Below are 16,492 nucleotides of genomic sequence, written 5' to 3'. Positions count from 1 at the left end.
GGTACACAGAGCATCGATACCAAAGTCACCAGCTGTCGCTTCCCCAAGATCAATAATTGTTAACTTTTTGGAGTTTCACGTTAAAGAATTGGTCTTAAGGAAAGCGTGGCAACAGAAGATTTAGATTAACAAGAAAGACATTACTTCGATAACGACTATGCAATAGATGTTATGGAAAAGCGTAAGACATATGGGCCCATAAAAGCAGTTCTGGAGGAGAAGGGGATCCGGTACCAGACACCCTATACAAAGATGCGGGTGTATTGGGATACCGGTCTGGTGATTTACAGCACAGCAGAAGAGGCAGCATGAGACCTGAATCGACGTGGATTCAGGGTGAAAGTGACGACAAAAGCTAACATTGCAGTGGCTGCAGAGGAGCGACTGAACGCAGTGCTACCATGGAAACGCACCGTCGCCGGGATAAAATAGATAAAATACTAGCCTCAGAAATATAAAAAGAAGAATAGATTTTTAAAACAATCCTACTATAAAGTGGGACCAAGGCCAAACAAATTATTGGCAAAACAACTGAAAAAACAACAAACAGATCGGATAATTCACAAGATAAGGGATATAGAAACAGATCAAATAATTTATGACCCTAAAAGATTGGAACTCAGTTTATGAACTACTATAGAAACTTATACAGTCAGCCTCTCTCCGCCGACATCGACCAGATAAAAGCTTTTTTTGAGAAACTGAATTTACCCTCAGTCGGGAAAAATCATAATGACTATCTGACCTCTCCTATCACGGAAACAGAGATAGATAAAGCAATAAATAAATTAAAGTCAAACAAATCTCCCGGTAGTGATGGCTTACCATCCTAGTGGTATAAAACCTTTAAAGAACAGCTTATACCACTACTCGAAAAATCATTTAATAGACTCGAACATGGTGAAATGCCCCCTTCATGGAAAGAAGCGGTCATAACAGTGATCCCCAAGAAAAAAGACAGCGAGATTTGTTCAGATTATAGACCCATATCAATACTAAATGTTGATTATAAATTATATACCTCAGTTATTTCTAAAAGATATGAATATTTTATTGGTGAAATTATCAAGACCAGACAGGCTTTATAAAGGGACATCAAACCCAAGATAATATAAGGAGAACTTTATATATTATCAGTCATATTCGAAAAAAAGGAAAATGCGCAGCCTTAATAAGCCTCAATGCAGAAAAGGCTTTCGATAGCATAAATTGGAATTTTCTATATCACATACTTGAGAAATTTGGATTTAATGATAAAGCTATCAGATGTATTAAAACACTTTATCAAAACCCGACTGCAAGAATAAGAATAAATGGTAGTTTAACTGAGAGCATAAAATTAGAGCAGTCTACCAGACAGGGCTGCTGCCTTTCTCCTACCTTGTTTGCAATCTTCATAGAGCCCCTTGCACAAGCAATCAGGCAAAATAGAAATCTCAAAGGAATAGAGGTGGGGGAAGTGGAACATATCATTGGACTTTTTGCAGATGATGTAATCTGTTTTTTAGAGGATCCTGACACATCCATTCCCATATTAATTAAGCAACTCGAGATATTTGGCTTTTATTCGGGATACAAGCTTAACTTGAACAAAACTCAGATTTTAACATTTAACTATCTTCCATCCAAAACCATACAACAAAAATATAATTTGAATTGGAGAGCAACAAGAATGAAATATCTTGGGGTTACCTTATCACAAAACGCTGAGGATTTATAAAAACATAATTACGATAAATTAGATAAGGAAATCAAGAGTGATTTGGATTGGTGGGCTACCCTTCCATTAGACATTGGTTCTCAAATAGAGACCATAAAAGTAAGTGTCCTACCCTGACTTCTCTACCTTTTTCAGTCGCTACCCATTGACATACCTGAAAAACAATTCCGATTATGGGACAAAATCATTTCCATGTTGATATGGAATGGTCACAGTCCGAGAATCAAATTTGATACATTACAGATAAGAAAGGATAAGGGGTGTTTGGCACTCCCAAACCTTGAGGCATACTTTCATGCTGCACAAATCAGGCGTATAATTTGTTGGTGTGACAATGATTATGAAGCCAAATGGAAGAATCTAGAAAAATCAGTACAAGGAAGAGAAATCCAAAGCCTTATAGGAGACAGAGAAGAAGCAATAAGTGTATTAAACAGCTGAATTTAGTCACTCAGTTTACACTAAAAATATGGTTTAATCTGGTACAAAAATGCAAACTGGAAAAAGAGTTCGGACTGCTTTGATGGATAGCTTATGATAAGGGTTTTATCCCTGGTTCTATGGACCAAAGATTTAAATAGTGGGTTCCTAATAGATTAACAGTGATATGTACACTAATGAAAGATGGGAATTTTATAAACTTCCAGGAGATCAAACAAAAATATGATCTAAGTAATCAAGATCACTACAGATATTTGCAGATTAGGGACTTTTTAAATAAAGAAGTAAAACTGGGTGTAAATCTGGATAAAAATTCAATAATCAAAACCATAACTGAAGCCTACAATGCAAAATTTTTTAGAATAATCTCAACAATTTACGAGCATATAACGGAGGCAAGAGGGTGTACGACAACATGTGTAAAACTGAAGTGGCAGAGAGAGTTGGGAGGGAACACATCCGATGAGGAATGGTCAGAAATCTGGAAAACACAGCAGTCAACAACATCATCACGTGTCTGGAGATTGCATTACTGGAAAAATGTAATAAGATTTTTTATAACACCCAAAATTAGGAACAAACACACTTCATTACCACAACCGTGTTGGAGAAGCTGTGGAGATGTAAATGTGACTCATTCCCATGTGTTCTGGTTCTGCCCCAAGATCGCAAAATTTTGTGAAGATGTCCATTTAGTTATAAATAAAATTCTGGGTTATACTGTATCCAAGTCTTGTATATTATTATGGTGTCATTACGGGAAATGTGTTGAAAGAAAATAGATACATATTGAAAATTATGCTTGCAGCCTGTAAAAAGGCTATCACAAGAAATTGGTACAAGATAGACCCACCATCGCAGGATGAATGGATCAAAATTATAGACGAAATACAAATTATGGAACAGCTGACTTACAGAATAAGGACTCAGGAAGATCAATATCATCGAAAGTGGGAGAAATGGACTGATTACATAAACTCGATAAAGACCATCACATTGATAATGAAAAACAATCAAATTGTAGAAACATGGTGACCCAACATGTTCTTTTTTCACTTTTTAAATTTATTTATTAATTTATTTCTTTATTTAATTTAATTTTGTTTTGTTGTTACCTCCTATCTCATCTGTGTAATGTTTAAAGAAAAACAATAAAAAGAAAGTAGTAAAAAAAAGAGAGAGAGAGCTTAATAAGTAACACGGTCATTGTTAATACAGTTAAAACAGCAACTACAAAGCAAAACAAGGCAAATTAGCATGTCAGCTACTAGTTTATTTATTCATTTATCATGAAAAAGTAATTAACCATAACAGCTGGAGTCAAATAATCAGCCACACTGCTGGTGACAAATATAAACAAACAACACATATATATGAAAATAAACACAACATATAGACTTTTACTCATGTTAATATTATTAGTAAAGCATTAACACTTTATTGTTGCCCTCGTGGAACATTTGATATGTTTAAGATTTATTAATGATTACTGAATGATTTACAATTTTTGGCAGTTTGTAAAACAGCTTTTAACATTACTTGAACTAAACCCTTTAAATGTTTCTTATATTCATAAAATTGTAACCATTAATTCACAAACTTCATAGTCTTTAAAAATAGTTAATCTTGAGATAAAATAGCATGTCAACAGAAAAGGGTTTAAAATGCAAAGGTTATTATTATTATTGTGTAAACAGTAAACTGTTAAAGTTTACAAAAGCATTACAGTTATGCTCCTGCAGTAAACAGCCATAAAATGGGCACTGCCAACTTTTATATCCAACAGCAATGGTGAGATTTAAAAAAAGTCTGAGCCCTCCAAAGTTTGGCTTCAGCTTGTGATTCTGCACATTTCAGACGTCCCCACATATTTATGTGCTGATATTAGGGATATTAGAGGTTAACAATCAGTGAGTTCGAAGTAAAGTGGTGAGGAGATAATCATGCAAAGCAAAATCACATCACAACATATCAATCCCAGAATATGTGATTCAAAGCAAACAAAAAAGAAACATCATCCACATTCAGCTTTCATACCAGCTTGTAGTTTCGGCCTCTTCTAAACAGTCTAGCTCTACAGACTTGTTAGTACACAAAGGACTCAGAAACACAGAGGAGTCACTGGACCACAGTCCAAACCCAGGATACAGAGGTTCAGTGAATGTGGTGCTGAAGGTGTGGAGGTGGATCAGAGTGTCAGAAGAGACTCCGTAGAACATAGGTGTCAAACTCTGGCCCGCGGGCCAAATTTGGCCCGCAGCCTAATTACATTTGGCCCGCGAAGCCATACCAAATTACTATTAGAGCTGGCCTACTGGTATTATGCAGCTAATATATATATTGTTTAGTATTAAGCTTTGCTTGTTCCATATTCAGTTTTTCAGCAAAACGTGTTTGAGTCCATAAGAAAAGATTCATTCTTATATCTGGAGGAATAAATATATTTCAATAAATATTAACGTTAGCCCGCGACTTTGTTCCAGTTTTGAATTTTGGCCCACTGTGTATTTGAGTTTGACACCCCTGCCGTAGAAGGACAGAGTGCCAGCAGGACAGTCCACATACACCCCTACTCTGTGAGAGACTGAGGAGGAGGAGGAGGAGGAGGAGAAGAAGATGGGTGTTTCTCTATTGTTGTGCCAGAAGGAGTAACCGAAAGCGTCAGAACACATCAGACTCCAGGACTGATCATTTCCCGCAAATTTGCAGTTGGCACTGTTTCCTCTCCTTCTGATGCTTTTGTAACTCACTGATATAAAACTGCCTCCTTTCCACTCAACTTCCCAGTAAGAGCGACCAATCAGCCCATTTTTGCACAGAAGCTGTTTCCACCAGTCAAATCTGTCTGGATGATCAGGATAGGGCTGCTTGTTCTCCACAACGGTCACCTTCATGTTGTTGTCAGACAGTTTGAGTTTTTTATTTATTGAAGTCATGTCCACTTTTAATTCACAGAAATCTGATGGAGAGAGAAACACACAGCAGAGATACAGTTTATCATCTGACACATCTAGTGCCTGTTCTTTCATTATGTTCTGTCATTTTATTTATAAAAAACTTAATATCACTGTCACCCCTCGCACATACAAGGTCTTAAATAATCAGGCCCCATCTTATCTTAATGACCTTATAGTACCATATCACCCTATTAGAGCACTTCGCTCTCACACTGCAGACTCACTTGTTGTTCCTAGAGTATTTAAAAGTAGAATGGGAGGGAGAGCCTTCAGTTTTCAGGCCCCTCTTCTGTGGAACCAGCTTCCAGTTTGGATTCAGGAGACATACACCTCACCAGCTCAGCGACTAGAGCCTGAACTTCAACAGGTAGCAGCCTCCATTCTACGTGTTTATGTTTTCTAGTATTCTATCAGTAGGCTCAGCGTGTGTAACTACTTTGTGTTCATACATAAATATTAAAAGAAAGCTTGTGTGCTCTCATCAGGATAGGGGTTTGTGTTGGGGTATGGTATTGTAGCTCATAGGTTTATTATGTGACGAGCATCCGCTTTCTGGGATTTCCTTACCTGGATTAATGAGCACACATCAACTTATAGCACAGCGATAAAATTTGGATTTTGCTGATTTGTCATCATTTGTCAAACTTACACTTCCTCAGACCAGGTTTTAACCACTGCTCTCCACCATGGTCGAGCCTGGAGGAAGAAACACAGTAACAATGATTTTCTATTCAACATGAGATCTAACTGTTGCACATGAAGCACCAGAGTTTTCCCTGTTCTTCCAAGTTTGACCCAGTTACATTAGGTAGTTATCTTTTATTTGTTCCTTATATCTAATATTTGTAAGTACATTGTTGTTCTAAATCATCTAAGAAAATTATCAGTGTAAGCCAAGACTACTGACAGTGTTCATTAATGTCTGTACGTGTATAACTACTACAGCACAAAATGTTTTTTTAAATATGCTTCCCCTGGACAGCAGCTATCCACCAATAATGCTGCTAAAACACTGATGCTGCTAAAAGAATCCAAGTCCGCCCAGACTGGGATGTGTGCAAACCAGTTAAACCCTCCAATATGTGAAATATTGTCCCTGGAAATTAAAACTTTGGTTTGTTCTAGCTAAAATTCAGAAATACCCAAAATGAGCTCTTCTTTACGATGATGCTCTGAGCAAAAACACATTAAATCAGCAAACAATTAGCCAAAATAGTACTATTTGAGTAGCCATGCTCTGTCCATACCTGAGTTTCCAGTGTGGATCCTTGAGGCCCTGCCTCACTTTCAATTTTCCTGGATGATTGTAGCGAAGGTCAAGCACTTTCAAGTGGGAATGATTTGAGCTCAGAGCTGAGGTCAGGGAAATACAGCCTTCCTCTGTGATTAGGCAGCCTGAGAGGCTGGAAGAAGAAAAATGCCACAAAATGCCACAAAATTCAAGACGTTAAAAGACAATCATACAATTAGAGAATAGAAGAACCAAACAGAACTCAGAACTGTCTGTAACTGTTGAACAACTGCCATCCTGACCTCAGAGTTTCCAGTTTCCAGTTTGGACTCATCAGACCAGCAGAAAGAAGTTTAACTCCTGAATCTTGCAAGTTGTTGTTACTCAGGTCTAGTTCTCCCAGAATACATGTTTCTGAGCTTAGAACCGAGGACAGAGCTTTGCAGGTTCTCTCTGACAGGTTACAACAACTCAGCCTGAAAAACAACTAAAAATGAGCAGCTTTGTTCTATAAAAAGTTGTTGTTTTATTCATAAATCCACTTACAGGGCTTTCTTGGCGACTTTGACCACAGGCAGCAGCCCCAGAAGAGCCTCCTCTGATGCAGAGTATTTCTTCAGGTCAAACACATCCAGATCTTCTTCTGAACAAAGCAAGCCAAATACCAGAGCTGACCACTGAGTAGGAAACAGTTTATCTTAGTCTTTAGAGAGACTTCCTGAACTGAGGAGCAGTTGGATCTCCTCCACTAGAGAACGATTATTCAGTTCATTCAGACAGTGGAACAGATTGATCATTTTTTCTGCAGACAGATTCTTTCTGAGCTTCTTCTTGATGTAGTGGACTGTTTCATGATTACACTGTGAACTACTTCCTGTCTGTGTCAGAAGGACTCGTAGAGTGGTCTGATTGGTCTGCAGCGAAAGACCCAGAAGGAAGCGGAGGAACAAGTCCAGGTTACCATTTGGACTCTGTAAGGCCTTATCCACAGCACTCTGGTGGAGATTTTTCAGTTTAGGTTTGTCTTTAAATACTTTGGACATCTTAGATATTGTTTGCTGTTTCTCTAGTAGATTTACTCCAGAGTTGATGAAGGTCAGATGGACATGAAGAGCAGCCAAAAACTCCTGAACACTCAGATGGATGAAGCAGAACACATTGTCCTGATACAGTCCTCTCTCCTCTTTAAAGATTTGTGTGAACACTCCTGAGTACACTGAGTTTCCTCTGATATTGATGCCACACTCTGTCAGGTCTGATTCATAGAAGATCAGATTTCCTTTCTGCAGCCGATCAAAAGCCAGTTTCCCAGAGACTCGGTCATCTTCTTGCTCTCTGGACTCCAGTATGGATCTGTCTCAGCGCCTCCATTATATTTGGTAAATGGACTGATTCTTATATAGCGCTTTTCTACTCTCTCGGAGCACTCAAAGCGCTCTATACAACATGCCACATTCACCCAATCACACACATTCTCACAAGCACTTTATCTATACTTAGTGCTATTTAATTACATTCACACTCCGATGGACGCATCGGAGAGCAACTTGGGGTTAGTATCTTGCCCAAGGATACTTGACATGCAGACTGGAGGAGCCAAGGATCGAACCACCAACCTTCCGATCAGTAGGTGACCTGCTCTACCTCCTGAGCTACAGCCACCCTAAATTAAAGCTAAAGCCACCCTGATTTGATCTTCTTCACTTTGGCCTGGACTAACAGAAAGTAGATGTACATCTCAGTTAGGGTCCTGGGCAGCGGTCCTCCCTCTCTGGTTTTCAGCACATCCTCCAGAACTATAGCAGTGATCCAGCAGAAGACTGGAATGTGGCACATGATGTGGAGGCTTCGAGATATCTTGATGTGGGAGATGATGTTGTTGGCCTGCTTCTTATCTTTGACTCTCTTCCTGAAGTAGTCCTCCTTCTGTGGGTCAGTGAATCCATTGAGCTCTGTCACCATGCCAACATACTCAGGAGGGATCTGATTGGCTGCTGCAGGTTGTGTGGTTATCCAGATGTGGGCAGATGGAAGGAGTTTCCCCCTGATGAGGTTTATCAGCAGCACATCTACTGAGGTGGACTCTGTAACATCAGTCAGATTTGTAGTTTTGTGGAAGTCCAGAGGAAGTCGACACTCATCCAGACCATCAAAGATGAAAACAACCTGGAAGTTTTCAAAGCTGCAGATTCCTGCTTCTTTGGTTTCAGTAAAGAAGTGATGAACAAGTTCCACCAAGCTGAACTTTTTCTCTTTCAGCACATTCAGCTCTCTGAAAGTGAATGGAAACATGAACTGAATGTCCTGGTTGGCTTTGTCTTCAGCCCAGTCCAGAGTAAACATCTGTGTTAAGACTGTTTTCCCAATGCCAGCCACTCCCTTTGTCAGCACTGTTCTGATTGGTTCATCTTTTCCAGGTGAGGCTTTAAAGATGTCTTCTTGTCTGATTGTAGTTTCTGGTCTGTCTGGTTTCCTGGATGCTGTTTCAATTTGTCTGACCTCATATTCATCACTAACCCCTGCAGTCCATCCATCTGTGATGAAGAGCTCTGTGTAGATCTGATTCAGAAGGGTTGGGTTTCCTGTTTTAGCAATCTCCTCTAACACACACTGGAATTTCTTTTTCAGGTTAGACTTGAGTTCATGTTGGCACCCTGGAGCACGTGTCCCTGAAGGATCACAAAATTATGTTATTTTTACAATAAGTTAATGCAATCAGATAAATGAAAAATAAAGCAATAAAACAGCCTCTCAGGAGGAGTTAAATGGTGCAGATGTTTTGCATCATATTAAAGATGAGCTGAGGTTTGAAATACAAACTTCCACATTTAGATTGTTTAACCTTCCATCATGTCAAAGCTAATAAAAGATTCTTACTGCTCTGAAGATGGTCAGCCAGCTTCCTCTGCTTCATTCTCCTCAGGAAGTGGAGTGTGATCTTCAGAAATGCTACTCTGCTACTCTTCCTTTGCTCTTCATCCTCATTCTCCAACATCTCATCATTCTCCCTCAGACTCTCTAAGAATTCTGGGTAATCTGCACTCAAAACTTTCTGGATCTTCCTCAGCTCGGTCTTTACAAAATTGACCATTTTTATCTCCAGCAACTGAAAAGGGAAATACACAGAACCTATAAGCTGATTGCTAAAACTGTTTAGTGTCCAATCAGAACACGAAATGCATCCTTCCATGTCATTGATACAGCATTAACTGGTCTCACCATGAATATGGCGTCCAGGTCTGTTTGATGCTGAAGGACAGACTGACCACTGGGAACCTCTGAGCTCTGCTGGGTAACCCTGTGAGAACATTCAGCTTTAGGAAGTGTACAGTAAAGGTGCACTCTGTGTTTAATGTGAATGCTGGGTTTTTGTTTTATTATTGTCATTTATGCTTAGAAATGTATAATCATTTATGCTTAGAAGTATATAAATGTTTGTAGATTGATAGAGGTTTGATCCTTAGCAGTCTGTAAAGACTCTGTGTGCCTTCCAGAGTGTTCTGGCATGCACACACACGAGTCATGAGAGAAGTCATACCTTCTCTTTCTGATTTATACTATATGAGGACACCTACTCTGTATCTGCTTAAGTATAAGAGCCCTTTGTTTAGGTGGACCGCTGCGCTCCTAGCACCAGCTTTGGGGAGTCGTTCACAGGGTCACATCTTGACTATGGGCTCAAATTGTGGTCATAAATATTTTGTACTTGTAAATCAATTTTGTACTTGTAAATCAGGATTTGTATGTGTAAAAAGAACTTGTGTGTGTGTAAAAAAGATTTGTATGTGTAAAAAAAATTTGTGTGTATGTAAAAAAGATTTGTGTGTGGACCGAAAAAATACGTGCGGAACTCTGCACTCAAGTTACAAGTACGAATTCTGACTCCATTTTTCTTCCTTTCAGCTGATTGGCCAATGTCATGTCAATCACAAATTTAACTATCCAATCAGAGAATAGATGGGTTTGGCTGTGGGAGGGGGGCTTTTTTGAACCGCAGGTTCAATTCAATTTTCAATTCAATTCAATTCAATTCAATTCAATTTTATTTATATAGCGCCAAATCACAGCAAAAGTCGCCAATCACAACAAAAGTCGCCAATCACAACAAAAGTCGCTTTTGCTGTTGTCCTTGAAGGGTAATACAGTTTGAAGCTGGAGGATCTCTAATTAAATATCCGATAGAAGCTAGGTACCCTAACTTTCAGTAGCTGTTGAAAGGATAAAGTTGTGGTATATCAGTGGTTAGAAATACCATTATTACCTTAGGATTAGGTTAACACAAAGTCAGGGCTGACCCGGGAGCATTGCTGTGAGTCACAGTGCGCAGCATAAAGGTCCTTTCACATCGGACGCAGCATGTGCTGCTAATACTAACTGCTAACTAAAAGCCAAGGATCCAGAATTTGTTGCGCTGGCTGCTATGCTCTGTGGGTTTTTGCGGCAGCTCTATCTGTACTAGATGCACCTGCTCCTTGTCGTTCCTATCTTTGACTTTATGTCCTCTACAAGAGTTTCTGTTTTTTTTGCTGGTTCTTCAAATGTTCAATAAAAACATGTATGCTCATTCATAACGAAGAAAGCTTTGTAACTATCCCCACTAGTGAAGACTGTGTCATTTCCACAACACTGCCCCCCGAGGTCCGCAGCGCTTTTGAAAAGGCTCTGGAGGTCCCTGTATTAAGCACATAAATCTGTGACACAAAAATCACAAAACTCGGACCACCACAGACTGTTTTCCTTCCTGATGATGAAGGAAAACGCTGGACTGGCATGTAAAAGGGCATTTATTTCCTTCAAGGACCTGAAGTTCCATAAAGCACACCTCCAATAGCCAAACCCATCTGTTCTCTGATTGGATAGTTAAATTTGTGATTGACATGACATTGGCCAATCAGCTGAAAGGAAGAAAAATAGGGTCAAAATTCATACTTGTAACTTGAAATTTGAGTGCAGAGTTTAACACGTATTTTTTGGCTAAGTCCACACACAATTCTTTTTTACACACACACAAATTCTTTTTACACATACAAATCCTGATTTACAAGTACAAAATATTTATGACCACAATTTGAGCCCATACTTGACCCCCCCCCCCCCCCCCCCACACACACACACACACACACACACAAACACACACGCGCATGCCTATACATACACACAGACAAGGTACTCTTTGTTCACATGTATGCCTGTGTAAAACGTCATATGTTAATGAACTTATGTATAGTCATGTAACCGTAATAAAGAGCAGTGTTACGAGGGAGCAGATGAGAGCAACTGGGGTCAAGCGAAGGAATGGCGCTCGTCACAGTTCTCTCCCTCGTGCACGAGTAAGACAAAGAACTTTGGTGAGTTGCGTCTTGCTTTTGCTGTTGTAGTAGAATTGTCTCGTTCCAGTGGTGGGTCTGTGCTAGACAGACCCAACAGTGAATATCATGGCTGTATGTGATTATGCTGAAGAACAACATTTGCATGCTGTTTGCTCCTCCAGGTGGCATCATTGTGAGCAGGTGACCAACTGCCCTTGTTTTCACCTACTTCTGATCCAAACTCTGATCACAGACGCTGAGAGCAGTGATACATCCATGGAGCTGGATGTGAACAGGCTGTGTCAGAAAGTCTCCTTATATTTCAGCTGCATTGTTATAACAGTAGTGGTAATTAATACATCAATAAATTTTCCACTTTGTTTTCACTGTTTGCTGGGTGATGATGTCACATGCTTTTATGGCAGTCCAGCCGTAGTAAGAGTCCGAGGGCATTTTTCCATAAGTGCCTGGGAGTAGCGTTTTCCAGCAGTGTGCTTTCCTGTGCAAACGTGTGTCAGGTCCCTAGGTTGACCAGTGTAAGTTTTTTTTTAAATTTTGCCCCTGCAAAAAACATAACGATCAATCAAAATGATTGTTGGTGCCAATCTTTGGACCATCTAAAGGCCTAATTATAATAACAATTAAATATTACTTCAAATGTATTTTATGGAAAATATTTAAGTTTTTTTGTTTTTTTGGGCTAAAAAAATGGTGCGCTCATGTAAAGAAACTGGGATTTAAAGGGTTAAAACCCCCGAAATATAATCAAAACTTGATATGAATATTTTAGGCAGAAGTAGTTTTAAAAGACTGACTCATTTAAAGTGGAAAAAAAATATTAATATATAACATTTTTATTGCACTTTTTGGGGCGGGACCGTTTTGGGTCCCTAGGGTGACCAGTGTAAGTTTTTTAAAGGATGACACAAGGGGGGGGGGGGGGGGGGGAGTTACATTACGAGTAGTACATTATAGGTTAGGACAACAGAACAAAAACAAGACAACAGAACAACAAAAATACAGAGGCAGGTACATGATATGGAGTGTGTTTGGAGATTTGATTGATATTGGTAGACGCATGTAACTTACCACCGTAGCCTTTGATACTGGTCGGATTTGTGTATAGCAGTTAGATTATTTGGCCACTAGAGGGCTCTGATGACCACCTAATTGTTGATCTTTACTAATTTTGAGATATTAGGCCTTTTCTGTTGTTTTGGATATGCAGATATTCCTGCTTTCTACCTGTTTAAAATGGCACTGTGAGATTTTCCTAAGCCAGAGCATTTATTTATTTATGTCATTTATGTTGTAATTCATTATTGGTGTGTGATGTTGACAAGTAATGATTGTTATTCTCCCTGTTTTCTTGTTATTTAAAACCACACACATACGCACTCGCATACTCTCATTGAGCATACCAATTGGTGTACTACTGGCCTGCTGTTAATGTTCATTAAAGTATCTGGAAAGCACTCCCTGAGCCCACTCTCTGACTGGAGTCTTTGTCCTGAGGGAGCTATCACACCAGCATCTCAGAGATAACTCTCTAACAGGCAGTCTGTGACATGTTGTTTGGTAAACTGAGTAGCTTACGTTATTTCTGTGGAGGTGAGGTAGTTACAGTGGGGCAAAAAAGTATTTAGTCAGCCACCGATTGTGCAAGTTCCCCCACTTAAAATGATGACAGAGGTCAGTAATTTGCACCAGAGGTACACTTCAACTGTGAGAGACAGAATGTGAAAAAAAAAAAAAAATCCATGAATTCACATGGTAGGATTTGTAAAGAATTTATTCGTAAATCAGGGTGGAAAATAAGTATTTGGTCAATAACAAAAATACAACTCAATACTTTGTAACATAACCTTTGTTGGCAATAACAGAGGTCAAACGTTTACTATAGGTCTTTACCAGGTTTGCACACACAGTAGCTGGTATTTTGGCCCATTCCTCCATGCAGATCTTCTCAAGAGCAGTGATGTTTTGGGGCTGTCGCCGAGCAACACGGACTTTCAACTCCCGCCACAGATTTTCTATGGGGTTGATACTTGGCCCCATTCATTCTGTCCTTAACACGGATCAGTCGTCCTGTCCCCTTGGCAGAAAAACAGCCCCATAGCATGATGTTTCCACCCCCATGCTTCACAGTAGGTATGGTGTTCTTGGGATGCAACTCCGTATTCTTCTTCCTCCAAACACGACGAGTTGAGTTTATACCAAAAAGTTCTACTTTGGTTTCATCTGACCACATGACATTCTCCCAATCCTCTGCTGTATCATCCATGTGCTCTCTGGCAAACTTCAGACGGGCCTGGACATGCACTGGCTTCAGCAGCGGAACACGTCTGGCACTGCGGGATTTGATTCCCTGCCGTTGTAGTGTGTTACTGATGGTGACCTTTGTTACTTTGGTCCCAGCTCTCTGCAGGTCATTCACCAGGTCCCCCCGTGTGGTTCTGGGATCTTTGCTCACCGTTCTCATGATCATTTTGACCCCACGGGATGAGATCTTGCGTGGAGCCCCAGATCGAGGGAGATTATCAGTGGTCTTGTATGTCTTCCATTTTCTGATGATTGCTCCCACAGTTGATTTTTTCACACCAAGCTGCTTGCCTATTGTAGATTCACTCTTCCCAGTCTGGTGCAGGTCTACAATTCTTTTCCTGGTGTCCTTTGAAAGCTCTTTGGTCTTGGCCATGGCGGAGTTTGGAGTCTGACTGGTTGAGGCTGTGGACAGGTGTCTTTTATACAGATGATGAGGTCAAACAGGTGCCATTCATACAGGTAACGAGTGGGGGACAGAAAAGCTTCTTACAGAAGACATTACAGGTCTGTGAGAGCCAGGGATTTTCCTTGTTTGAGGTGACCAAATACTTATTTTCCACCCTGATTTACGAATAAATTCTTTACAAATCCTACCATGTGAATTCATGGATTTTTTTTCACATTCTGTCTCTCACAGTTGAAGTGTACCTCTGGTGCAAATTACTGACCTCAGTCATCATTTTAAGTGGGGGAACTTGCACAATCGGTGGCTGACTAAATACTTTTTTGCCCCACTGTATATACATTGTTGTAATTTTTTTTAACTTGAACTTTAATTGTTCTAGTTATACAGCATAAAGAGGACATAGTGTATTACACACTCACAAGGTAACTCACATTTCTCCAGATGATGCTTGGCCATTAAAAGCCAAAGCTGAGTGCACAGACATTGAGCTGGTTACAGGAGAGACCGCTGTTTGCTGGTGGAGCCTGACAGAAACAAAACCAGAATCAGACTGTAGATATTTGTCAGTCACACATCCTGAGTTTTGTGGCATTTTGTATGTTTTAGTTGTTGAGTATTTTTGTTCCAGCAAAAAAAAAGCTGTGTCTTTCAGTTCAACTCTTTGTGGGTAGACCCACACACATCTCTGGCTGTGTGTGGGTCTACCTGGCACACAGCCAGAGATGACAACTGACATTTCAAAATAAATCATTACATCAAGTAGAAACTTGAAGAGTAGGTACTTAGGTTAAAAAAATACTTGTAAATCTAGGTTAATTCAGACAGTTGCTAGTTATTAGTTCAGTATTTTGTGTAAGGTCATCTAAATTGAGGACCCGGATTTGCAGCCGTGCAGCTGCAGTATAGCCTGTCATTCAGCCTGTGTACTGAAGGACTTGTTCTGTCCAGTCAACATACACTGTCAGATCGGCATACACTTTGATTTTATGAGCTGTATGAAACCCTCACTTGTCGTCTTTACGCTGAGATGATGGAGCGCCCCGGCTGTCAGACTTTAGTCTTTCCAGTATGTAATCGTCTCTCCTCACTTGCTTCCCAGTTACCCAGTTCAGTTCAAAATTATTCAATTACCTGTGCCTCCTCTGCAATCAGCTCAACACTGTGGAAACAAAGACCTGGCTGCCCACCTGCAGCTCCTCCAACATGATCATCATCCACTCTAGCAAGTAAGGCCTCAGAGACCTTTAACTGTCTGCCTTCACAAATCATCATAATCAGCTGGACAGCCCTAATAATCTGATTCTTTTCTCCTGAGTTTGCCTAATGGAAAAGACCCTGGTTCTACAGGGTTAGGGTTCAATTGAAATATATTTACACAGTGCCAAATCACAACAACACCTACCTCAAAGGACAAAGGCAGGACAAAGACACGCTGTGGAAGAGAGCCAGAGATTAATAATAGCTAACGATTAATTATTGTCAATGAGCTAATGCTTTGTCAAAATAAACTCTTATCTGTGGTCTGAGTACAATCTTTGGGTCACTGACAAACTTACTCTGTTTCAGACCAAGGCAAAGAGTGTCCACTCACGAGGGACACACCCCTGGGTCCAGGTCCAGCTTCTGTTTCCGTTTCTGGTTCAGGATATTTAGATCTGTTCTGTTGCTGTGTACTTTAATACACACACACACACACACACACACACACACACACACACACACACACACACACACACACACACACACAGCTTTGAGTCCAGATAATGATGGAGCAGTGATGTGAGTGCTGAGTTGTGACCTGGAGAAGAGTCCTGACAGTCAGAGATGGTCCTCTCACCTCTGGCTCTCATGTTCCCCACACAGAGTGGATTTAGAGGCAGGGGCTCTCTTCTCTCTGTGCTCACACTGATCCATAACAGAGGCCCCACCTTCACACAGACACAACAGACTCAGTCAGCACAACCTTTACATCGTCATATTTGTGTGCTGTTTAAATGTTGCAGAGGATGGACAAAGTCATCATTTAATTCTGGATGTCTTATAGCGTTGATGGATTTACAATAATCCCCACATTGCATGTAATTCCCCAAAATGTGTTTGATG

At 40.1% G+C, this 16,492-nt stretch overlaps 1 pseudogene; it reads right to left on the bottom strand.

Moving 5' to 3' along the window:
* The window catches only part of LOC102782143 (NACHT, LRR and PYD domains-containing protein 3-like), a 305,914-nt pseudogene extending 289,611 nt beyond the window's left edge, over positions 1 to 16,303 (bottom strand).
* Positions 16,304 to 16,492: the final 189 nt, after the last annotated feature.

This window comes from Neolamprologus brichardi, chromosome 15, assembly GCF_056152115.1.
Source record: "Neolamprologus brichardi isolate AB-2024 chromosome 15, ASM5615211v1, whole genome shotgun sequence".
Taxonomy (NCBI): domain Eukaryota; kingdom Metazoa; phylum Chordata; class Actinopteri; order Cichliformes; family Cichlidae; genus Neolamprologus; species Neolamprologus brichardi.
This window is presented reverse-complemented; position numbering and strand designations above follow the sequence as displayed.